General features: G+C 51.6%; 1 long non-coding RNA gene across 2 annotated transcripts in view; it reads right to left on the bottom strand.

Moving 5' to 3' along the window:
- Nucleotides 1–24,537, bottom strand: part of LOC119864451 — a 78,900-nt gene that overhangs the window by 29,637 nt on the left and 24,726 nt on the right. For both annotated transcript variants that reach the window (XR_005386815.1, XR_005386816.1), the window contains 3 exons: nt 23,027–23,103; nt 17,118–17,194; nt 9,171–9,247 (listed from right to left, as the gene is read on the bottom strand). This is a non-coding gene — a long non-coding RNA (uncharacterized LOC119864451). The remainder of the gene's footprint in view (nt 1–9,170; nt 9,248–17,117; nt 17,195–23,026; nt 23,104–24,537) is intronic.

The following is a 24,537-nucleotide window of genomic DNA, read 5'->3' on the forward strand; positions in this document are numbered from 1 at the left end:
CTCCACAGCAAAGAGACCAACGATCCAATCCGGAAGACGGGCAAGAGACATGAATGGAAATGTCACAGAGGAAGACTAGGCATGGCCGACAAGCACGTGAGACAATGCTCCGCATCACTGGCCGTCAGGGAGATATGGGTCAAAAGCACCACGAGATCCCACCTGACACACCAGCGACTGCGGTGAACGTTAACAAGATAGGAAACAGCGAAGGTCGGCGAGGATGTGGCGAAAAGGGAACCCTCTTGCACTGCTGGTGGGAATGTGACCTATGCAGCCACGCCTGGAAAACCGTGTGCAGGTGCCTCAGAGAGGTAACAACGGATCTGCCCTGCGATCCAGCATGGGGGTGCACTGGTGGAGATGTACCCCAAAGATACAGATGCGGGGAAACACCGGGACACGTGCACCCTGAGGTTTCGAGTTGCAATGCCCACGATAGCCACACTGCGGAAGGAGCCTCGGTGCCCATCGAAAGATGAATGGATAAGGAGGGCGAGTGGTCTCTGTACACGATGGAAGATTACTCAGCCATCAGAAACGACAAACACCCACCATTTGCTTCGATGTGGATGGAACCAGAGGGTATTATGGCTGAGTCAAAGAAAAAGAAGGCAGTCGGCGAAGGACAAACATTCTATGGTCTCGTTCTTTTGGGGAGTATGAAAAAAATAGTGAAAGGGAACAGAGGAGAAAGAAGAAAAAAATGAGTGGGAGATGGCAGAAAAGGAGACAGAACAGGAGAGACTCCTAACCCTGGGAAATGAACAAGGGGTGGAAGAAAGGGAGGAACGCGGGGGGCGGGGTTGACTGGGTGACGGGCACAGAGGGGGGCACTTGATGCGATGAACACTGGGGGAGTTACACTCGATGTTGGCAAAATGACCTCCAATAAGAAAGAAACCTATAAACAAACACACAAACCTCCCAAGACACAAAAGTCCAGGGCCAGATGGCTTCCCAGGGGAATTCTATCCAGCGCTTCAAGAAGAAAGACTACCTATGCTACTAAAGCTGCTCCGAAAGATAGAAAGAGATGGAATACTTCCAAGCTCGTTCTTGGAGGCCAGCATCACCTTAACTCCAAAACCCAAGACCCCAAAAGGGGACAATGCTGGACCGATGTCCCTGATTAAGGCGGACGCACACCTTCTCCACAAGATATGAGCCAACAGGATCCGACGGGACATGATTAAGAAGTTACTCACCACAACCCAGTGGGGTTAATCGCCAGGGTGCAAGGCTGCTTCAGCACTCGGAGAACACTCGATGGGCTTCATCAGATCTGCAAGAGAGAAAACAAGAACCAGATGATCCTCTCAAGAGACGCAGAGGAAGCATTTGACAAAATACGGCATCCATGGCAGATCCAAACCCTTCAGAGTACAGGGATAGAGGGAACGTCCCTCAGCAGCTTCAAATCCATCTACGAAAAGCCCGTGGCAAATTATCATCCACAATGTGGAAACACTGGGAGCCTTTCTTCGAACATCAGGAACGAGAGACAGGGATGTCCACCCTCACCACGTCTTCTCAACATGCTACTAGACATCTCGGCCTCAGCAATCAAGCGACAGAAAAAATAAAAGGCATTCACATTGGCAAAGAAGTAGTCAAACTTGCCCTCTTCACCGATGGCATGCATGGTACCGTACCCGGAAAACCCAAAAGACTCCACCCCAAGATCGTAGAACTCATACAGCAAATTCGGCAGCGTGGCAGGATCCTAAATCTATGCCAAGAAATCAGTCACCTCTCTATACGCCAACGATGACTCTGAAGAAAGAGAAATTAAGGAGTCGGTTCCAGTGACAACTGCACCCAAAAGCATGAGATACCCAGGAATACACCTAACCAAAGAGGTAAAGGATCTCTACCCGAAAAACCACGGAACACATCTGAAAGAAATTGAGGAGGACACTAAGAGATGGAAAACTATCCCATGCTCCTGGATTGGAAGAATTCATATATTGGGAAAATGTCAACGTGACTGACCCAGGGCAATTTACACATTGATTGCAATCCCTATCATCAAAAATACCAAAGGCTCCCTTCAGAGAGTTGCCACAAATCATCTGAAGATTAGTGTGGAATCAGACAAGACCCCGAATGCCCAGGGCAATATTAGAAAAGAAAACCACAGCTGGCGGCATCACAACGCCGGACTTCAGGTTGTGCTACAAAGCTGTGCTCATCAAGACAGTGTGCTACTAGCAGAAAAACAGACACACGGATCAATGGGACAGAAGAGAGAAATCCAGAAGTGGACCCTCAACTCTACGGTCAGGACCATATATTCGACCAAGCAGGAGAGACCATCCACTGCAAAAAAGACAGCCTCCTCACTAAAGGCTGCTGGGAACGTTGGACAGCCACATGCAAAAGAATGAAACTGGACCATTCTCTCACACCATACACAGAGATAAAACTCAAAATGGATGAAAGATGTAAATGTGAGATGAGATTCCATCAAAACCCTAGGGGAGAACACAGGCAACGTCCTTCCCGAACTTGGCCACAGTAACTTCTTGCAAGATACACCCGTGAAGGCCAGAAAACAAAAGCAAAGATGAACTATTGGGACTTCATCGGGATGAGAAGCTTCCGCACAGCCAAAGAGACACTCAACAAAACCAACAGACAACCTCCAGAATGGGAGAAGCTACGTGCAAATGACCCGTCAGATAAAGGGCCAGCATCCACGATCTCTAAAGAACCCATTCAACTCAACAGCAGAGAAACCAACCATCCAATCCGGAAATGGGCAAAAGACACGAACCGAAATGGCACAGAGCAAGACGTCGACGTGGCCGACAAGCCCATGAGAAAATGCGCCCCATCACTGTTATTTCCATCAGGGAAACACACGTCAAAAGCACAACGAAATCCCACCTTACACCGGTGAGAATGGGGAACACTGGCCAGACAGGAAACCACAAATACTGGACAGGATGTGCAGAAAGGGGAACGATTTCAAAATTCAACAATTTCAGAGGTAGCCATATTCACCTGAAAGGGACCAAGGGGGAGGGGGGCATGCTGCCGGCCAGGCTGGGGAGCTTAGGGAGGGACCTGAGAGCGGGGAGGGGGTGGGGGGAGGAGGAACAGCCAAGGGCCTTGGGGGGCCTGGGGGGGCCCAGCAGCCCAGGCCCTCAAGCCACCGCCCCAAGGCCCTGCCCTGACATCGCAAGGTGCCTGCATCCTAACCCCTCTGAGCAGCCGCGGATGGGTTCGGCGGCACCTCCCCGAGCCCCGGTGGAGGGGCCCCACACCCTCCCTGAGCCGCTCCTGTGAGACCTGACCTGACACGTAGGAGGCCCCGCCGCCGCCCCCCTCCGAGAACAGGTGCCACCACTCCTCCCCCGCGCAGCCCTCTGCCCGGCACCCTGGCGGCCCAAAGGGTGTCCGCCGGGCTCGCCACGGGGGCGCCTCCATGCGGCCCCCAAGACTCACTGTCCCCCTCCGGTCCCTCCCAGGCACCCGCCGCGCCACCAGCGAGGGCCAGATGCCTCTCGCACAGCCACCCCGGGGCCCGTCACGCCTCCCGGGGCCCACGCTGACCTGCGCGCCGGGGGCCGAGGCCTGCAGAGCCGCTGCCGCGAGCCCGGAGCGCGGGGAACCGCGGGGAACCGCGGGGAACCGCGGGCCTGGACTGGGGGCGCGGCCGCGCAACCCCCTGCCGCGCCCAGGTCGCTGCATCTGTGCACAGCTCCTCCTGCGGCCACGCCCCGGCCCCCTTCAGGTCATGCTCGGGCTCAGGCGCCTGGGCAAGCTCCCGCCCCGCCCCCGCCACGCCCCCCGCAGACCTGCCACACAGAGGCCCGCCCTCCGCGGAGCCTACAGGGGACCCGAGACCGCCTCTGCCTCCCCCCGCTAGTCTAGTCGGGGCGCCGGGGCCGAGGCCTTGCGCCCCGGCTCAGTCCCGAGGGACACCTGCTCACGGAGGCACGGAGCCTCTCTCTGGCTCTGTGTCTCCATCCCTGTCCCTCCGTCCCGGTCTCTGTCTCTCCCTCACTGTCTCCCTCGCTCTCCCTCCCGGTCTGGCCCTGTCTCCCTCCCAGTCTCTCTGCCTCTGCCCCCACCCCCATCTCTCTCTCTCTCCCTCGCCCTCCCAGTCTCTGTGTCCCTCCCAGTCTTTCTTCTCTTACTGCCTATTATGGCCTGTCCCTCGCTGTCTCTCTCTCCCTGTCTCTGTGCCTACCTTCTTGTCTCTCGGACTCTCACTTGTCTCCCTCCCTGTCTCATTCTCTCCATCCTGTCTCTGTCTCGCTGTCTCCTCCCTCCCTGTCTCTGACTCTCCCCTCCTGTCTCTCGGTCTCCCTCCCTGCACCTTGGTCTCTCCCCTCTGTCTCATCTCTCCCTCTCTGTCTCTTGGTCTGTCTGTCCCTCCCTGTCTCTGGATCCTTCCTTCCCTGTCCTGTGTCTCTCCCCCATCTCGATCTCTCACCCCCGTCGTCTCAGTCACTCCTCCCTGTCTCCATCTCTCTCTCCCTCCCTGTCTCTCGGTCTCCCCCTCGCTTTCTCTCCGTCTCCCTGCCCACCTCTATCTATCTCTCCCTCCCTGTCTCTGTCCATCCCTCCACTTCTGTCTCTCCTTCCCTGCCTCGGTCTCTCCATCCCTGTCTCTCGCCACCCGTCTCCATCTGTCCCTCCCTGTCTGTGTGTCTCCATCCCTGTCTCTCTCTCATCCTGTCTCTCGGCCTCTCCCTCACTGTATCTCGGTCTCCCTCCATGGCTCTGGCTCTCACTCCCTGTCTCTCTGTCTCCCCCTGCCTGTCTCTCGGTCTGTCCCTCCCGGTCTCTCGGTCTCTCCCTCCCTGTCTCTGGGTCTGTCCCTCCCTGTCTCTCGGTCTCCCTCCCTCTCTGTCTCTCCCACGGTGTCTAGATCTCACCCTCCTTCTCTCTGTGTCTCGGTCTCTCCCTCCCAGGCTCTCGGTGTCTCCCTACCTGTTTCCCTGCCTCTCCCTGCCTGTCTTTCTGTATCTCCCTCGCTGTCTCTGTCTCTCCATCCCTGTCTCTCTGACTCTCCTTCCCTGTGTCTGTGTCTGTCTCTCCCCGCTGCCCCATCTCAGTCTGTCCCCGCCCTGCCCCCCACCCCGTCTCCTCTCCCGCCCTCTCTCTGACTCTCGCTCCCTGTCTCGCCGACTCTCCCTTCCTGTGTCTCTGTCTCTCTTTGCGTCTCTGTCTCTCTGCCAGTCCCTGTGTGTCTCCCTTCGTGTCTCCCAGTCTCTCACTCCGTCTCGTTCTCTCCATCCTGTCTCTGTGTTCCCCTCTCTGTGTCTCAGTCTCCCTCCCTTTCTCTCTGACTCTTCCTCCCTGTCTCTCAGTGTATTACTCCCGGGCTCTCAGTGTCTCTCTGTCTCTGTCTCTCCCTCCCTGTCTCTCTGACTCTCCTTCCATGTCTGGCTCTCTCCCTCCCTTCCTCATTCTTCCTCCTTGTCTCGGTCTCTCCCTCACCATCTCTCTGTCTCTCCCTCCCCATCCCTATCTCTCCCTCCCTATCTGTGTCCCCCTCCCTGTGTCTGTCCATCCCTCCAGTTCTGTCTCTCCTTCCCTCTCCACGTTAATGAAACAAAGGATGAGAACCGTAGGATTCTCTCAATAGATGCAGAAAAAGCATTTGACCAAATAGACCATCCTTTCATGATGGAAACTTTCTGCTGGGTACGCATACAGGGAAAAAAACCTCAATTATCATAAAACCCAGGTACAAACACCCAGAGAGGGAACGTGCTCTTCATTGGGAAAAACCTGGAGCTTTTCCCTTAAGGTCAGGAACACGACAGGGTGTCCACCCTCAGCACTCTCGTTCGGCAGAATAGTAGTGGTCCTCGCTTTCCCAGCGACATTCCGAAACAGAAAAAAAAGGCATCCGGATCGGCAAAGAAGTCAAACTCTCACTCTTCACAGAGGACATGACACTCTATGTGGGAAACCTCACACAATCACTAGACTAGATCGTACGTAAGGGATCTATCCAACAAGACGACCTAACTAACGATCGTGGGTATCTATGCCCTGAATGTGGGAGTTGCCACGGATATCAATCAATCGCTAAGCAAAGTTAAGACATACTTAGATAATAATACCCTTTTACTTGGAGACTCGAATACGGCGCTTTCTGCAATTGACAGGTCTTCCAGGCACAGCATCTCCAAAGAAACAAGAGCACTAAAGGATACAGTGGACCAGGTGGATCTCACAGGTATTTACAGAACTTTACATGCAAATGCAACTGAATTCACATTCTTCTCAATTGCACGTGGAACTTTGTCCAGAAGAGACCACATACTGGGTCACAAATCAGGTCATAATCGATACCAAAACTTTGGGATCGTCCCCTGCATATTTTCAGCCCATAATGCTCTGAAACTAGAGCTCAACCACAAGAAGTTTGCAAGGATTTCAAACACGTGCAGGTTAAGGACCATCCTGCTAAAAGGTGAAAGGGTCAACCAGGACATCAGAGAAGAATTAAGAAAATTCACGGAAACCAATGAGAACGAAGATACAACCAACCGTTCAGAATCTCTGGGATACAGCAAAAGCGGTCCCAAATAGGGGAAAGACATCGCAATACAAGCATCGATCCAAACACTGGAAAGAACTCAAATACGAAAACTAACCTGGCACCTAAAGGAGCTGGAGAAGGACCAGCAAATGAAACCTTCACCCAGCAGAAGACGACGGTTAATAAAAATTCGAGCAGAACTCAATGAAATAGAGAGCAGAAGAACTGAGGAAACACATCCACAAAACCAGGTGGTGGACCTCTGAAAGAACCAATAAGAGAGAGAAAATCCATGAAGCCAGCCTTATTAAAAGAAGAGAGAAAAGACTCCAATTAACAAAAACATGAATGAGAAAGGAGAGATCACCACCACCACGTAGGAAATACAAGCGATCTGAAAAACTCATCCTGAGCAGCTATACGCCAATAAATTGGGCAATCGAGAAGAAACGAACGCATTTCCGGAAAACCACAAACTACCAAAAACGGAACAGGAAGACACAGAAAACCCCAACAGGTCAATATCCAGGGAGGAAATTAAAGCAGTCATCATCAAAGACCTCCCAGGACACAAAAGTCTAGGGCCGGGTGGCTTCCTGAAACACTGTGGAACACGTCGGAAAGAAACTGAGGAAGACACAAAGAGATGGAAAAGGGTTCCACGCTCCTGGGTTGGAAGAATTGATATTGGGGAAAATGTCAACGTGACCCAGGGCAATATACACAACTAATGCAATCCCTGTCAGAAATAGCACGGACTCTCTTCAGAGAGCTGGAGCAAGTCCTCTGAAGGCTGGTGTGGAATGCGAAAAGACCCCGAACGGCCACGGGAAGGGTCGCCAAGAAAACCACTGCGGGGGCAGCACAATGCCGGATTTCACGTTGTGCCACGAAGCTGTGACGGGCAAGACAGTGGGATACTGGCACAAAAACAGACACGCCGATCAATGGAACAGAAGAGAGCATCCACAGGTGGACCCTCAACTCTATGGGCAACTAATATTCAGCCAGGCAGGAAAGACCATGCACGGGGAAAAAGAAAAGACAGTCTCTTCAATAAATGCTGCTGGGAACACTGGACAGCCACACGCAGAAGAATGAAACTGGACCATTCCTCTCACACCATACACAAGGATAAACTCAAAATGGATGAAGGATCTCAATTTTGCAAGACAAGAGTCCATCAAAATCCTAGGGCAGGACAAAGGCAACAACACCCTTCTTGAACTGGGCCACAGCAACTTCGTAGAAATGACATCAGCCACGAAGGCCAGAGAAACAAGAGCGAAGAAAAGAATTGCTGGGACTTCACCAAGATGAGCAGGTTCCACACAGCAAAAGAAACACCCGACAAAACTCAAAGCCAACCCACAGAGTGGGAGAAGACATGTGCAAATGACCCTGTCAGGTAAAGGGCCAGTATCCAAGATCTCTGAAGAACTTCTGCAACTCCACAGCAAAGAGACCAACGATCCAATCCGGAAGACGGGCAAGAGACATGAATGGAAATGTCACAGAGGAAGACTAGGCATGGCCGACAAGCACGTGAGACAATGCTCCGCATCACTGGCCGTCAGGGAGATATGGGTCAAAAGCACCACGAGATCCCACCTGACACACCAGCGACTGCGGTGAACGTTAACAAGATAGGAAACAGCGAAGGTCGGCGAGGATGTGGCGAAAAGGGAACCCTCTTGCACTGCTGGTGGGAATGTGACCTGATGCAGCCACGCCTGGAAAACCGTGTGCAGGTGCCTCAGAGAGGTAACAACGGATCTGCCCTGCGATCCAGCATGGGGGTGCACTGGTGGAGATGTACCCCAAAGATACAGATGCGGGGAAACACCGGGACACGTGCACCCTGAGGTTTCGAGTTGCAATGCCCACGATAGCCACACTGCGGAAGGAGCCTCGGTGCCCATCGAAAGATGAATGGATAAGGAGGGCGAGTGGTCTCTGTACACGATGGAAGATTACTCAGCCATCAGAAACGACAAACACCCACCATTTGCTTCGATGTGGATGGAACCAGAGGGTATTATGGCTGAGTCAAAGAAAAAGAAGGCAGTCGGCGAAGGACAAACATTCTATGGTCTCGTTCTTTTGGGGAGTATGAAAAAAATAGTGAAAGGGAACAGAGGAGAAAGAAGAAAAAAATGAGTGGGAGATGGCAGAAAAGGAGACAGAACAGGAGAGACTCCTAACCCTGGGAAATGAACAAGGGGTGGAAGAAAGGGAGGAACGCGGGGGGCGGGGTTGACTGGGTGACGGGCACAGAGGGGGGCACTTGATGCGATGAACACTGGGGGAGTTACACTCCATGTTGGCAAAATGACCTCCAATAAGAAAGAAACCTATAAACAAACACACAAACCTCCCAAGACACAAAAGTCCAGGGCCAGATGGCTTCCCAGGGGAATTCTATCCAGCGCTTCAAGAAGAAAGACTACCTATGCTACTAAAAAGCTGCTCCAAAGATAGAAAGAGATGGAATACTTCCAAGCTCGTTCTTGGAGGCCAGCATCACCTTAACTCCAAAACCCAAGACCCCAAAAGGGGACAATGCTGGACCGATGTCCCTGATTAAGGCGGACGCACACCTTCTCCACAAGATATGAGCCAACAGGATCCGACGGGACATGATTAAGAAGTTACTCACCACGACCCAGTGGGGTTAATCGCCAGGGTGCAAGGCTGCTTCAGCACTCGGAGAACACTCGATGGGCTTCATCAGATCTGCAAGAGAGAAAACAAGAACCAGATGATCCTCTCAAGAGACGCAGAGGAAGCATTTGACAAAATACGGCATCCATGGCAGATCCAAACCCTTCAGAGTACAGGGATAGAGGGAACGTCCCTCAGCATCTTCAAATCCATCTACGAAAAGCCCGTGGCAAATTATCATCCACAATGTGGAAACACTGGGAGCCTTTCTTTGAACATCAGGAACGAGAGACAGGGATGTCCACCCTCACCACGTCTTCTCAACATACTACTAGACATCTCGGCCTCAGCAATCAAGCGACAGAAAAATAAAAGGCATTCACATTGGCAAAGAAGTAGTCAAACTTGCCCTCTTCACCGATGGCATGCATGGTACTGTACCCGGAAAACCCAAAAGACTCCACCCCAAGATCGTAGAACTCATACAGCAAATTCAGCAGCGTGGCAGGATCCTAAATCTATGCCAAGAAATCAGTCACCTCTCTATACGCCAACGATGACTCTGAAGAAAGAGAAATTAAGGAGTCGGTTCCAGTGACAACTGCACCCAAAAGCATGAGATACCCAGGAATACACCTAACCAAAGAGGTAAAGGATCTCTACCCGAAAAACCACGGAACACATCTGAAAGAAATTGAGGAGGACACTAAGAGATGGAAAACTATCCCATGCTCCTGGACTGGAAGAATTCATATATTGGGAAAATGTCAACGTGACTGACCCAGGGCAATTTACACATTGATTGCGATCCCTATCATCAAAAATACCAAAGGCTCCCTTCAGAGAGTCGCCACAAATCATCTGAAGATTAGTGTGGAATCAGACAAGACCCCGAATGCCCAGGGCAATATTAGAAAAGAAAACCACAGCTGGCGGCATCACAACGCCGGACTTCAGGTTGTGCTACAAAGCTGTGCTCATCAAGACAGTGTGCTACTAGCAGAAAAACAGACACACGGATCAATGGGACAGAAGAGAGAAATCCAGAAGTGGACCCTCAACTCTACGGTCAGGACCATATATTCGACCAAGCAGGAGAGACCATCCACTGGAAAAAAGACAGCCTCCTCACTAAAGGCTGCTGGGAACGTTGGACAGCCACATGCAAAAGAATGAAACTGGACCATTCTCTCACACCATACACAGAGATAAAACTCAAAATGGATGAAAGATGTAAATGTGAGATGAGATTCCCTCAAAACCCTAGGGGAGAACACAGGCAACGTCCTTCCCGAACTTGGCCACAGTAACTTCTTGCAAGATACACCCGTGAAGGCCAGAAAACAAAAGCAAAGATGAACTATTGGGACTTCATCGGGATGAGAAGCTCCCGCACAGCCAAAGAGACACTCAACAAAACCAACAGACAACCTCCAGAATGGGAGAAGCTACGTGCAAATGACCCGTCAGATAAAGGGCCAGCATCCACGATCTCTAAAGAACCCATTCAACTCAACAGCAGAGAACCAACCATCCAATCCGGAAATGGGCAAAAGACACGAACCGAAATGGCACAGAGCGAGACGTCGACGTGGCCGACAAGCCCATGAGAAAATGCGCCGCATCACTGTTATTTCCATCAGGGAAACACACGTCAAAATCACAACGAAATCCCACCTTACACCGGTGAGAATGGGGAACATTGGCCAGACAGGAAACCACAAATACTGGACAGGATGTGCAGAAAGGGGAACGATTTCAAAATTCAACAATTTCAGAGGTAGCCATATTCACCTGAAAGGGACCAAGGGGGAGGGGGGCATGCTGCCGGCCAGGCTGGGGAGCTTAGGGAGGGACCTGAGAGCGGGGAGGGGGTGGGGGGAGGAGGAACAGCCAAGGGCCTTGGGGGGCCTGGGGGGGCCCAGCAGCCCAGGCCCTCAAGCCACCGCCCCAAGGCCCTGCCCTGACATCGCAAGGTGCCTGCATCCTAACCCCTCTGAGCAGCCGCGGATGGGTTCGGCGGCACCTCCCCGAGCCCCGGTGGAGGGGCCCCACACCCTCCCTGAGCCGCTCCTGTGAGACCTGACCTGACACGTAGGAGGCCCCGCCGCCGCCCCCCTCCGAGAACAGGTGCCACCACTCCTCCCCCGCGCAGCCCTCTGCCCGGCACCCTGGCGGCCCAAAGGGTGTCCGCCGGGCTCGCCACGGGGGCGCCTCCATGCGGCCCCCAAGACTCACTGTCCCCCTCCGGTCCCTCCCAGGCACCCGCCGCGCCACCAGCGAGGGCCAGATGCCTCTCGCACAGCCACCCCGGGGCCCGTCACGCCTCCCGGGGCCCACGCTGACCTGCGCGCCGGGGGCCGAGGCCTGCAGAGCCGCTGCCGCGAGCCCGGAGCGCGGGGAACCGCGGGGAACCGCGGGCCTGGACTGGGGCGCGGCCGCGCAACCTCCTGCCTTGCCCAGGTCGCCGCATCTGCGCACAGCTCCTCCTGCGGCCACGCCCCGGCCCCCTTCAGGTCACGCTCGGGCTCAGGCGCCTGGGCAAGCTCCCGCCCCGCCCCCGCCACGCCCCCCGCAGACCTGCCACACAGAGGCCCGCCCTCCGCGGAGCCTACAGGGGACCCGAGGACCGCCTCTGCCTCCCCCCGCTAGTCTAGTCGGGGCGCCGGGGCCGAGGCCTTGCGCCCCGGCTCAGTCCCGAGGGACACCTGCTCACGGAGGCACGGAGCCTCTCTCTGGCTCTGTGTCTCCATCCCTGTCCCTCCGTCCCGGTCTCTGTCTCTCCCTCACTGTCTCCCTCGCTCTCCCTCCCGGTCTGGCCCTGTCTCCCTCCCAGTCTCTCTGCCTCTGCCCCCACCCCCATCTCTCTCTCTCTCCCTCGCCCTCCCAGTCTCTGTGTCCCTCCCAGTCTTTCTTCTCTTACTGCCTATCATGGCCTGTCCCTCGCTGTCTCTCTCTCCCTGTCTCTGTGCCTACCTTCTTGTCTCTCGGACTCTCACTTGTCTCCCTCCCTGTCTCATTCTCTCCATCCTGTCTCTGTCTCGCTGTCTCCTCCCTCCCTGTCTCTGACTCTCCCCTCCTGTCTCTCGGTCTCCCTCCCTGCACCTTGGTCTCTCCCCTCTGTCTCATCTCTCCCTCTCTGTCTCTTGGTCTGTCTGTCCCTCCCTGTCTCTGGATCCTTCCTTCCCTGTCCTGTGTCTCTCCCCCATCTCGATCTCTCACCCCCGTCGTCTCAGTCACTCCTCCCTGTCTCCATCTCTCTCTCCCTCCCTGTCTCTCGGTCTCCCCCTCGCTTTCTCTCCGTCTCCCTGCCCACCTCTATCTATCTCTCCCTCCCTGTCTCTGTCCATCCCTCCACTTCTGTCTCTCCTTCCCTGCCTCGGTCTCTCCATCCCTGTCTCTCGCCACCCGTCTCCATCTGTCCCTCCCTGTCTGTGTGTCTCCATCCCTGTCTCTCTCTCATCCTGTCTCTCGGCCTCTCCCTCACTGTATCTCGGTCTCCCTCCATGGCTCTGGCTCTCACTCCCTGTCTCTCTGTCTCCCCCTGCCTGTCTCTCGGTCTGTCCCTCCCGGTCTCTCGGTCTCTCCCTCCCTGTCTCTGGGTCTGTCCCTCCCTGTCTCTCGGTCTCCCTCCCTCTCTGTCTCTCCCACGGTGTCTAGATCTCACCCTCCTTCTCTCTGTGTCTCGGTCTCTCCCTCCCAGGCTCTCGGTGTCTCCCTACCTGTTTCCCTGCCTCTCCCTGCCTGTCTTTCTGTATCTCCCTCGCTGTCTCTGTCTCTCCATCCCTGTCTCTCTGACTCTCCTTCCCTGTGTCTGTGTCTGTCTCTCCCCGCTGCCCCATCTCAGTCTGTCCCCGCCCTGCCCCCCACCCCGTCTCCTCTCCCGCCCTCTCTCTGACTCTCGCTCCCTGTCTCGCCGACTCTCCCTTCCTGTGTCTCTGTCTCTCTTTGCGTCTCTGTCTCTCTGCCAGTCCCTGTGTGTCTCCCTTCGTGTCTCCCAGTCTCTCACTCCGTCTCGTTCTCTCCATCCTGTCTCTGTGTTCCCCTCTCTGTGTCTCTGTCTCTCCCTCCCTTTCTCTCTGACTCTTCCTCCCTGTCTCTCAGTGTATCCCTCCCGGGCTCTCGGTGTCTCTCTGTCTCTGTCTCTCCCTCCCTGTCTCTCTGACTCTCCTTCCATGTCTGGCTCTCTCCTCCCTTCCTCATTCTTCCTCCTTGTCTCGGTCTCTCCCTCACCATCTCTCTGTCTCTCCCTCCCCATCCCTATCTCTCCCTCCCTGTCTTGTCCCCCTCCCTGTGTCTGTCCATCCCTCCGTTCTGTCTCTCCTTCCCTCTCCACGTTAATGAAACAAAGGATGAGAACCGTAGGATTCTCTCAATAGATGCAGAAAAAGCATTTTACCAAATAGACCATCCTTTCATGATGGAAACTTTCTGCTGGGTACGCATACAGGGAAAAAAAACCTCAATTATCATAAAACCCAGGTACAAACACCCAGAGAGGGAACGTGCTCTTCATTGGGAAAAACCTGGAGCTTTTCCCTTAAGGTCAGGAACACGACAGGGTGTCCACCCTCAGCACTCTCGTTCGGCAGAATAGTAGTGGTCCTCGCTTTCCCAGCGACATTCCGAAACAGAAAAAAAAGGCATCCGGATCGGCAAAGAAGTCAAACTCTCACTCTTCACAGAGGACATGACACTCTATGTGGGAAACCTCACACAATCACTAGACTAGATCGTACGTAAGGGATCTATCCAACAAGACGACCTAACTAACGATCGTGGGTATCTATGCCCTGAATGTGGGAGTTGCCACGGATATCAATCAATCGCTAAGCAAAGTTAAGACATACTTAGATAATAATACCCTTTTACTTGGAGACTCGAATACGGCGCTTTCTGCAATTGACAGGTCTTCCAGGCACAGCATCTCCAAAGAAACAAGAGCACTAAAGGATACAGTGGACCAGGTGGATCTCACAGATATTTACAGAACTTTACATCCAAATGCAACTGAATTCACATTCTTCTCAATTGCACGTGGAACTTTGTCCAGAAGAGACCACATACTGGGTCACAAATCAGGTCATAATCGATACCAAAACTTTGGGATCGTCCCCTGCATATTTTCAGCCCATAATGCTCTGAAACTAGAGCTCAACCACAAGAAGTTTGCAAGGATTTCAAACACGTGCAGGTTAAGGACCATCCTGCTAAAAGGTGAAAGGGTCAACCAGGACATCAGAGAAGAATTAAGAAAATTCACGGAAACCAATGAGAACGAAGATACAACCAACCGTTCAGAATCTCTGGGATACAGCAAAAGCGGTCCCAAATAGGGGAAAGACATCGCAATACAAGCATCAATCCAAACACTGGAAAGAACTCAAATACAAAAAACTAACCTGGCACCTAAAGGAGCTGGAGAAGGACCAGCAAATGAAACCTTCACCCAGCAGAAGACGACGGTTAATAAAAATTCGAGCAGAACTCAATGAAATAGAGAGCAGAAGAACTGAGGAACACATCACAAAACCAGGTGGTGGACCTCTGAAAGAAACCAATAAGAGAGAGAAAATCCATGAAGCCAGCCTTATTAAAGAAGAGAGAAAAGACTCCAATTAACAAAAACACGAATGAGAAAGGAGAGATCACCACCACCACGTAGGAAATACAAGCGATCTGAAAAACTCATCCTGAGCAGCTATACGCCAATAAATTGGGCAATCGAGAAGAAACGAACGCATTTCCGGAAAACCACAAACTACCAAAAACGGAACAGGAAGACACAGAAAACCCCAACAGGTCAATATCCAGGGAGGAAATTAAAGCAGTCATCATCAAAGACCTCCCAGGACACAAAAGTCTAGGGCCGGGTGGCTTCCTGAAACACTGTGGAACACGTCGGAAAGAAACTGAGGAAGACACAAAGAGATGGAAAAGGGTTCCACGCTCCTGGGTTGGAAGAATTGATATTGGGGAAAATGTCAACGTGACCCAGGGCAATATACACAACTAATGCAATCCCTGTCAGAAATAGCACGGACTCTCTTCAGAGAGCTGGAGCAAGTCCTCTGAAGGCTGGTGTGGAATGCGAAAAGACCCCGAACGGCCACGGGAAGAGTCGCCAAGAAAACCACTGCGGGGGCAGCACAATGCCGGATTTCACGTTGTGCCACGAAGCTGTGACGGGCAAGACAGTGGGATACTGGCACAAAAACAGACACGCCGATCAATGGAACAGAAGAGAGCATCCAGAGGTGGACCCTCAACTCTATGGGCAACTAATATTCAGCCAGGCAGGAAAGACCATGCACGGGGAAAAAGAAAAGACAGTCTCTTCAATAAATGCTGCTGGGAACACTGGACAGCCACACGCAGAAGAATGAAACTGGACCATTCCTCTCACACCATACACAAGGATAAACTCAAAATGGATGAAGGATCTCAATTTTGCAAGACAAGAGTCCATCAAAATCCTAGGGCAGGACAAAGGCAACAACACCCTTCTTGAACTGGGCCACAGCAACTTCGTAGAAATGACATCAGCCACGAAGGCCAGAGAAACAAGAGCGAAGAAAAGGATTGCTGGGACTTCACCAAGATGAGCAGGTTCCACACAGCAAAAGAAACACCCGACAAAACTCAAAGCCAACCCACAGAGTGGGAGAAGACATGTGCAAATGACCCTGTCAGGTAAAGGGCCAGTATCCAAGATCTCTGAAGAACTTCTGCAACTCCACAGCAAAGAGACCAACGATCCAATCCGGAAGACGGGCAAGAGACATGAATGGAAATGTCACAGAGGAAGACTAGGCATGGCCGACAAGCACGTGAGACAATGCTCCGCATCACTGGCCGTCAGGGAGATATGGGTCAAAAGCACCACGAGATCCCACCTGACACACCAGCGACTGCGGTGAACGTTAACAAGATAGGAAACAGCGAAGGTCGGCGAGGATGTGGCGAAAAGGGAACCCTCTTGCACTGCTGGTGGGAATGTGACCTGATGCAGCCACGCCTGGAAAACCGTGTGCAGGTGCCTCAGAGAGGTAACAACGGATCTGCCCTGCGATCCAGCATGGGGGTGCACTGGTGGAGATGTACCCCAAAGATACAGATGCGGGGAAACACCGGGACACGTGCACCCTGAGGTTTCGAGTTGCAATGCCCACGATAGCCACACTGCGGAAGGAGCCTCGGTGCCCATCGAAAGATGAATGGATAAGGAGGGCGAGTGGTCTCTGTACACGATGGAAGATTACTCAGCCATCAGAAACGACAAACACCCACCATTTGCTTCGATGTGGATGGAACCAGAGGGTATTATGGCTGAGTCAAAGAAAAAGAAGGCAGTCGGCGAAGGACAAACATTCTATGGTCTCGTTCTTTTGGGGAGTATGAAAAAAATAGTGAAAGGGAACAGAGGAGAAAGAAGAAAAAAATGAGTGGGAGATGGCAGAAAAGGAGACAGAACAGGAGAGACTCCTAACCCTGGGAAATGAACAAGGGGTGGAAGAAAGGGAGGAACGCGGGGGGCGGGGTTGACTGGGTGACGGGCACAGAGGGGGGCACTTGATGCGATGAACACTGGGGGAGTTACACTCGATGTTGGCAAAATGACCTCCAATAAGAAAGAAACCTATAACAAACACACAAACCTCCCAAGACACAAAAGTCCAGGGCCAGATGGCTTCCCAGGGGAATTCTATCCAGCGCTTCAAGAAGAAAGACTACCTATGCTACTAAAGCTGCTCCGAAAGATAGAAAGAGATGGAATACTTCCAAGCTCGTTCTTGGAGGCCAGCATCACCTTAACTCCAAAACCCAAGACCCCAAAAGGGGACAATGCTGGACCGATGTCCCTGATTAAGGCGGACGCACACCTTCTCCACAAGATATGAGCCAACAGGATCCGACGGGACATGATTAAGAAGTTACTCACCACGACCCAGTGGGGTTAATCGCCAGGGTGCAAGGCTGCTTCAGCACTCGGAGAACACTCGATGGGCTTCATCAGATCTGCAAGAGAGAAAACAAGAACCAGATGATCCTCTCAAGAGACGCAGAGGAAGCATTTGACAAAATACGGCATCCATGGCAGATCCAAACCCTTCAGAGTACAGGGATAGAGGGAACGTCCCTCAGCATCTTCAAATCCATCTACGAAAAGCCCGTGGCAAATTATCATCCACAATGTGGAAACACTGGGAGCCTTTCTTCGAACATCAGGAACGAGAGACAGGGATGTCCACCCTCACCACGTCTTCTCAACATACTACTAGACATCTCGGCCTCAGCAATCAAGCGACAGAAAAAATAAAAGGCATTCACATTGGCAAAGAAGTAGTCAAACTTGCCCTCTTCACCGATGGCATGCATGGTACTGTACCCGGAAAACCCAAAAGACTCCACCCCAAGATCGTAGAACTCATACAGCAAATTCGGCAGCGTGGCAGGATCCTAAATCTATGCCAAGAAATCAGTCACCTCTCTATACGCCAACGATGACTCTGAAGAAAGAGAAATTAAGGAGTCGGTTCCAGTGACAACTGCACCCAAAAGCATGAGATACCCAGGAATACACCTAACCAAAGAGGTAAAGGATCTCTACCCGAAAAACCACGGAACACATCTGAAAGAAATTGAGGAGGACACTAAGAGATGGAAAACTATCCCATGCTCCTGGATTGGAAGAATTCATATATTGGGAAAATGTCAACGTGACTGACCCAGGGCAATTTACACATTGATTGCAATCCCTATCATCAAAAATACCAAAGGCTCCCTTCAGAGAGTCGCCACAAATCATCTGAAGATTAGTGTGGAATCAGACAAGACCCCGAATGCCCAGGGCAATATTAGAAAAGAAAACCACAGCTGGCGGCATCACAACGCCGGACTTCAGGTTGTGCTACAAGCTGTGCTCATCAAGACAGTGTGCTACTAGCAGAAAAACAGACACACGGATCAATGGGACAGAAGAGAGAAATCCAGAAGTGGACCCTCAACTCTACGGTCAGGACCATATATTCGACCAAGCAGGAGAGACCATCCACTGGAAAAAAGACAGCCTCCTCACTAAAGGCTGCTGGGAACGTTGGACAGCCACATGCAAAAGAATGAAACTGGACCATTCTCTCACACCATACACAGAGATAAAACTCAAAATGGATGAAAGATGTAAATGTGAGATGAGATTCCTCAAAACCCTAGGGGAGAACACAGGCAACGTCCTTCCCGAACTTGGCCACAGTAACTTCTTGCAAGATACACCCGTGAAGGCCAGAAAACAAAAGCAAAGATGAACTATTGGGACTTCATCGGGATGAGAAGCTTCCGCACAGCCAAAGAGACACTCAACAAAACCAACAGACAACCTCCAGAAATCTCGGTCTCCTCCATGTAATCCGTATCTCGGTCTCCCTCCATGGCTCTGGCTCTCACTGAAACCTCACTGTATCTCGGTCTCCCTCCATGGCTCTGGCTCTCACTCCCTGTCTCTCTGTCTCCCCCTGCCTGTCTCTCGGTCTGTCCCTCCCGGTCTCTCGGTCTCTCCCTCCCTGTCTCTGGGTCTGTCCCTCCCTGTCTCGGTCTCCCTCCCTCTCTGTCTCTCCCACGTTGTCTAGATCTCACCCTCTTTCTCTCTGTGTCTCGGTCTCTCCCTCCCAGGCTCTCGGTGTCTCCCTACCTGTTTCCCTGCCTCTCCCTGCCTGTCTTTCTGTATCTCCCTCGCTGTCTCTGTCTCTCCATCCCTGTCTCTCTGACTCTCCTTCCCTGTGTCTGTGTCTGTCTCTCCCCGCTGCCCCATCTCAGTCTGTCCCCGCCCTGCCCCCCACCCCGTCTCCTCTCCCGCCCTCTCTCTGACTCTCGCTCCCTGTCTCGCCGACTCTCCCTTCCTGTGTCTCTCTCTCTTTGCGTCTCTGTCTCTCTGCCAGTCTCTGTGTGTCTCCCTTCGTGTCTCCCAGTCTCTCACTCCGTCTCGTTCTCTCCATCCTGTCTCTGTGTTCCCCTCTCTGTGTCTCAGTCTCCCTCCCTTTCTCTCTGACTCTTCCTCCCTGTCTCTCAGTGTATCCCTCCCGGGCTCTCGGTTGCTCTCATGTCTGCTCCCTGTCTCTCTGACTCTCCTTCCATGTGGCTCATCACGTCTCCCTCACATCTCCTCCCCATCCCTATCTTCCCTCCCTGTCTTGTCCCCTCCCTGTGTCTGTCCATCCCTCCAGTTCTGTCTCTCCTTCCCTCTCCACGTTAATGAAACAAAGGATGAGAACCGTAGGATTCTCTCAATAGATGCAGAAAAAGCATTTGACCAAATAGACCATCCTTTCATGATGGAAACCTTCTGCTGGGTACGCATACTGGGAAAAAAACCTCAATTATCATAAAACCCAGGTACAAACACCCAGAGACGAACGTGCTCTTCATTGGGAAAAACCTGGAGCTTTTCCCTTAAGGTCAGGAACACGACAGGGTGTCCACCCTCAACACTCTCGTTCGGCAGAATAGTAGTGGTCCTCGCTTTCCCAGCGACATTCCGAAACAGAAAAAAAAGGCATCCGGATCGGCAAAGAAGTCAAACTCTCACTCTTCACAGAGGACATGACACTCTATGTGGGAAACCTCACACAATCACTAGACTAGATCGTACGTAAGGGATCTATCCAACAAGACGACCTAACTAACGATCGTGGGTATCTATGCCCTGAATGTGGGAGTTGCCACGGATATCAATCAATCGCTAAGCAAAGTTAAGACATACTTAGATAATAATACCCTTTTACTTGGAGACTCGAATACGGCGCTTTCTGCAATTGACAGGTCTTCCAGGCACAGCATCTCCAAAGAAACAAGAGCACTAAAGGATACAGTGGACCAGGTGGATCTCACAGATATTTACAGAACTTTACATGCAAATGCAACTGAATTCACATTCTTCTCAATTGCACGTGGAACTTGTCCAGAAGAGACCACATACTGGGTCACAAATCAGGTCATAATCGATACCAAAACTTTGGGATCGTCCCCTGCATATTTTCAGCCCATAATGCTCTGAAACTAGAGCTCAACCACAAGAAGTTTGCAAGGATTTCAAACACGTGCAGGTTAAGGACCATCCTGCTAAAAGGTGAAAGGGTCAACCAGGACATAGAGAAGAATTAAGAAAATTCACGGAAACCAATGAGAACGAAGATACGAAACCGTTCAGAATCTCTGGGATACAGCAAAAGCGGTCCCAAATAGGGGAAAGACATCGCAATACAAGCATCGATCAAAACACTGAAAGAACTCAAACACGAAAAACTAACCTGGCACCTAAAGGAGCTGGAGAAGGACCAGCAAATGAAACCTTCACCCCAGCAGAAGACGACGGTTAATAAAAATTCGAGCAGAACTCAATGAAATAGAGAGCAGAAGAACTGAGGAAACACATCCACAAAACCAGGTGGTGGACCTCTGAAAGAACCAATAAGAGAGAGAAAAACCATGAAGCCAGCCTTATTAAAAGAAGAGAGAAAAGACTCCAATTAACAAAAACACGAATGAGAAAGGAGAGATCACCACCACCACGTAGGAAATACAAGCGATCTGAAAAAACTCATCCTGAGCAGCTATACGCCAATAAATTGGGCAATCGAGAAGAAACGAACGCATTCCGGAAAACCACAAACTACCAAAAACGGAACAGGAAGACACAGAGAAAACCCCAACAGGTCAATATCCAGGGAGGAAATTAAAGCAGTCATCATCATCAAAGACCTCCCAGGACACAAAAGTCTAGGGCCGGGTGGCTTCCTGAAACACTGTGGAACACGTCGGAAAGAAACTGAGGAAGACACAAAGAGATGGAAAAGGGTTCCACGCTCCTGGGTTGGAAGAATTGATATTGGGGAAAATGTCAACGTGACCCAGGGCAATATACACAACTAATGCAATCCCTGTCAGAAATAGCACGGACTCTCTTCAGAGAGCTGGAGCAAGTCCTCTGAAGGCTGGTGTGGAATGCGAAAAGACCCCGAACGGCCACGGGAAGAGTCGCCAAGAAAAACCACTGCGGGGGCAGCACAATGCCGGATTTCACGTTGTGCCACGAAGCTGTGACGGGCAAGACAGTGGGATACTGGCACAAAAACAGACACGCGATCAATGGAACAGAAGAGAGCATCCAGAGGTGGACCCTCAACTCTATGGGCAACTAATATTCAGCCAGGCAGGAAAGACCATGCACGGGGAAAAAGAAAAGACAGTCTCTTCATAAATGCTGCTGGGAACACTGGACAGCCACACGCAGAAGAATGAAACTGGACCATTCCTCTCACACCATACACAAGGATAAACTCAAAATGGATGAAGGATCTCAATTTTGCAAGACAAGAGTCCATCAAAATCCTAGGGCAGGACAAAGGCAACAACACCCTTCTTGAACTGGGCCACAGCAACTTCGTAGAAATGACATCAGCCACGAAGGCCAGAGAGAAACAAGAGCGAAGAAAAGGATTGCTGGGACTTCACCAAGATGAGCAGGTTCCACACAGCAAAAGAAACACCCGACAAAACTCAAAGCCAACCCACAGAGTGGGAGAAGACATGTGCAAATGACCCTGTCAGGTAAAGGGCCAGTATCCAAGATCTCTGAAGAACTTCGGCAACTCCACAGCAAAGAGACCAACGATCCAATCCGGAAGACGGGCAAGAGACATGAATGGAAATGTCACAGAGGAAGACTAGGCATGGCCGACAAGCACGTGAGACAATGCTCCGCATCACTGGCCGTCAGGGAGATATGGGTCAAAAGCACCACGAGATCCCACCTGACACACCAGCGACTGCGGTGAACGTTAACAAGATAGGAAAAGCGAAGGTCGGCGAGGATGTGGCGAAAAGGGAACCCTCTTGCACTGCTGGTGGGAATGTGACCTGATGCAGCCACGCCTGGAAAACCGTGTGCAGGTGCAGAGAGAGGTAACAACGGATCTGCCCTGCGATCCAGCATGGGGGTGCACTGGTGGAGATGTACCCCAAAGATACAGATGCGGGGAAACACCGGGACACGTGCACCCTGAGGTTTCGAGTTGCAATGCCCACGATAGCCACACGCGGAAGGAGCCTCGGTGCCCATCGAAAGATGAATGGATAAGGAGGGCGAGTGGTCTCTGTACACGATGGAAGATTACTCAGCCATCAGAAACGACAAACACCCACCATTTGCTTCGATGTGGATGGAACCAGAGGGTATTATGGCTGAGTCAAAGAAAAAGAAGGCAGTCGGCGAAGGACAAACATTCTATGGTCTCGTTCTTTTGGGGAGTATGAAAAAAATAGTGAAAGGGAACAGAGGAGAAAGAAGAAAAAAATGAGTGGGAGATGGCAGAAAAGGAGACAGAACAGGAGAGACTCCTAACCCTGGGGGAAATGAAAAAGGGGTGGAAGAAAGGGAGGAACGCGGGGGGCGGGGTTGATGGGTGACGGGCACAGAGGGGGGCACTTGATGCGATGAACACTGGGGGAGTTACACTCGATGTTGGCAAAATGACCTCCAATAAGAAAGAAACCTATAAACAAAACAACAAACCTCCCAAGACACAAAAGTCCAGGGCCAGATGGCTTCCCAGGGGAATTCTATCCAGCGCTTCAAGAAGAAAGACTACCTATGCTACTAAAGCTGCTCCGAAAGATAGAAAGAGATGGAATACTTCCAAGCTCGTTCTTGGAGGCCAGCATCACCTTAACTCCAAAACCCAAGACCCCAAAAGGGGACAATGCTGGACCGATGTCCCTGATTAAGGCGGACGCACACCTTCTCCACAAGATATGAGCCAACAGGATCCGACGGGACATGATTAAGAAGTTACTCACCACGACCCAGTGGGGTTAATCGCCAGGGTGCAAGGCTGCTTCAGCACTCGGAGAACACTCGATGGGCTTCATCAGATCTGCAAAGAGAGAAAACAAGAACCAGATGATCCTCTCAAGAGACGCAGAGGAAGCATTTGACAAAATACGGCATCCATGGCAGATCCAAACCCTTCAGAGTACAGGGATAGAGGGAACGTCCTCAGCATCTTCAAATCCATCTACGAAAAGCCCGTGGCAAATTATCATCCACAATGTGGAAACACTGGGAGCCTTTCTTCGAACATCAGGAACGAGAGACAGGGATGTCCACCCTCACCACGTCTTCTCAACATACTACTAGACATCTCGGCCTCAGCAATCAAGCGACAGAAAAAATAAAAGGCATTCACATTGGCAAAGAAGTAGTCAAACTTGCCCTCTTCACCGATGGCATGCATGGTACTGTACCCGGAAAACCCAAAAGACTCCACCCCAAGATCGTAGAACTCATACAGCAAATTCGGCGGCAGCGTGGCAGGATCCTAAATCTATGCCAAGAAATCAGTCACCTCTCTATACGCCAACGATGACTCTGAAGAAAAGAGAAATTAAGGAGTCGGTTCCAGTGACAACTGCACCCAAAAGCATGAGATACCCAGGAATACACCTAACCAAAGAGGTAAAGGATCTCTACCCGAAAAACCACGGAACACATCTGAAAGAAATTGAGGAGGACACTAAGAGATGGAAAACTATCCCTGCTCCTGGATTGGAAGAATTCATATATTGGGAAAATGTCAACGTGACTGACCCAGGGCAATTTACACATTGATTGCAATCCCTATCATCAAAAATACCAAAGGCTCCCTTCAGAGAGTTGCCACAAATCATCTGAAGATTAGTGTGGAATCAGACAAGACCCCGAATGCCCAGGGCAATATTAGAAAAGAAAACCACAGCTGGCGGCATCACAACGCCGGACTTCAGGTTGTGCTACAAGCTGTGCTCATCAAGACAGTGTGCTACTAGCAGAAAAACAGACACACGGATCAATGGGACAGAAGAGAGAAATCCAGAAGTGGACCCTCAACTCTACGGTCAGGACCATATATTCGACCAAGCAGGAGAGACCATCCACTGGAAAAAAGACAGCCTCCTCACTAAAGGCTGCTGGGAACGTTGGACAGCCACATGCAAAAGAATGAAACTGGACCATTCTCTCACACCATACACAGAGATAAAACTCAAAATGGATGATGAAAGATGTAAATGTGAGATGAGATTCCCTCAAAACCCTAGGGGAGAACACAGGCAACGTCCTTCCCGAACTTGGCCACAGTAACTTCTTGCAAGATACACCGTGAAGGCCAGAAAACAAAAGCAAAGATGAACTATTGGGACTTCATCGGGATGAGAAGCTTCCGCACAGCCAAGAGACACCAACAAAACCAAGAGACAACCTCCAGAATGGGAGAAGCTATGTGCAAATGACCGTCAGATAAAGGCCAGCATCCACGATCTCTCAAAGAACC

Source organism: Canis lupus, unplaced genomic scaffold (genome assembly GCF_011100685.1).
Source record: "Canis lupus familiaris isolate Mischka breed German Shepherd unplaced genomic scaffold, alternate assembly UU_Cfam_GSD_1.0 chrUn_S1546H1734, whole genome shotgun sequence".
NCBI classification, from domain to species: domain Eukaryota; kingdom Metazoa; phylum Chordata; class Mammalia; order Carnivora; family Canidae; genus Canis; species Canis lupus.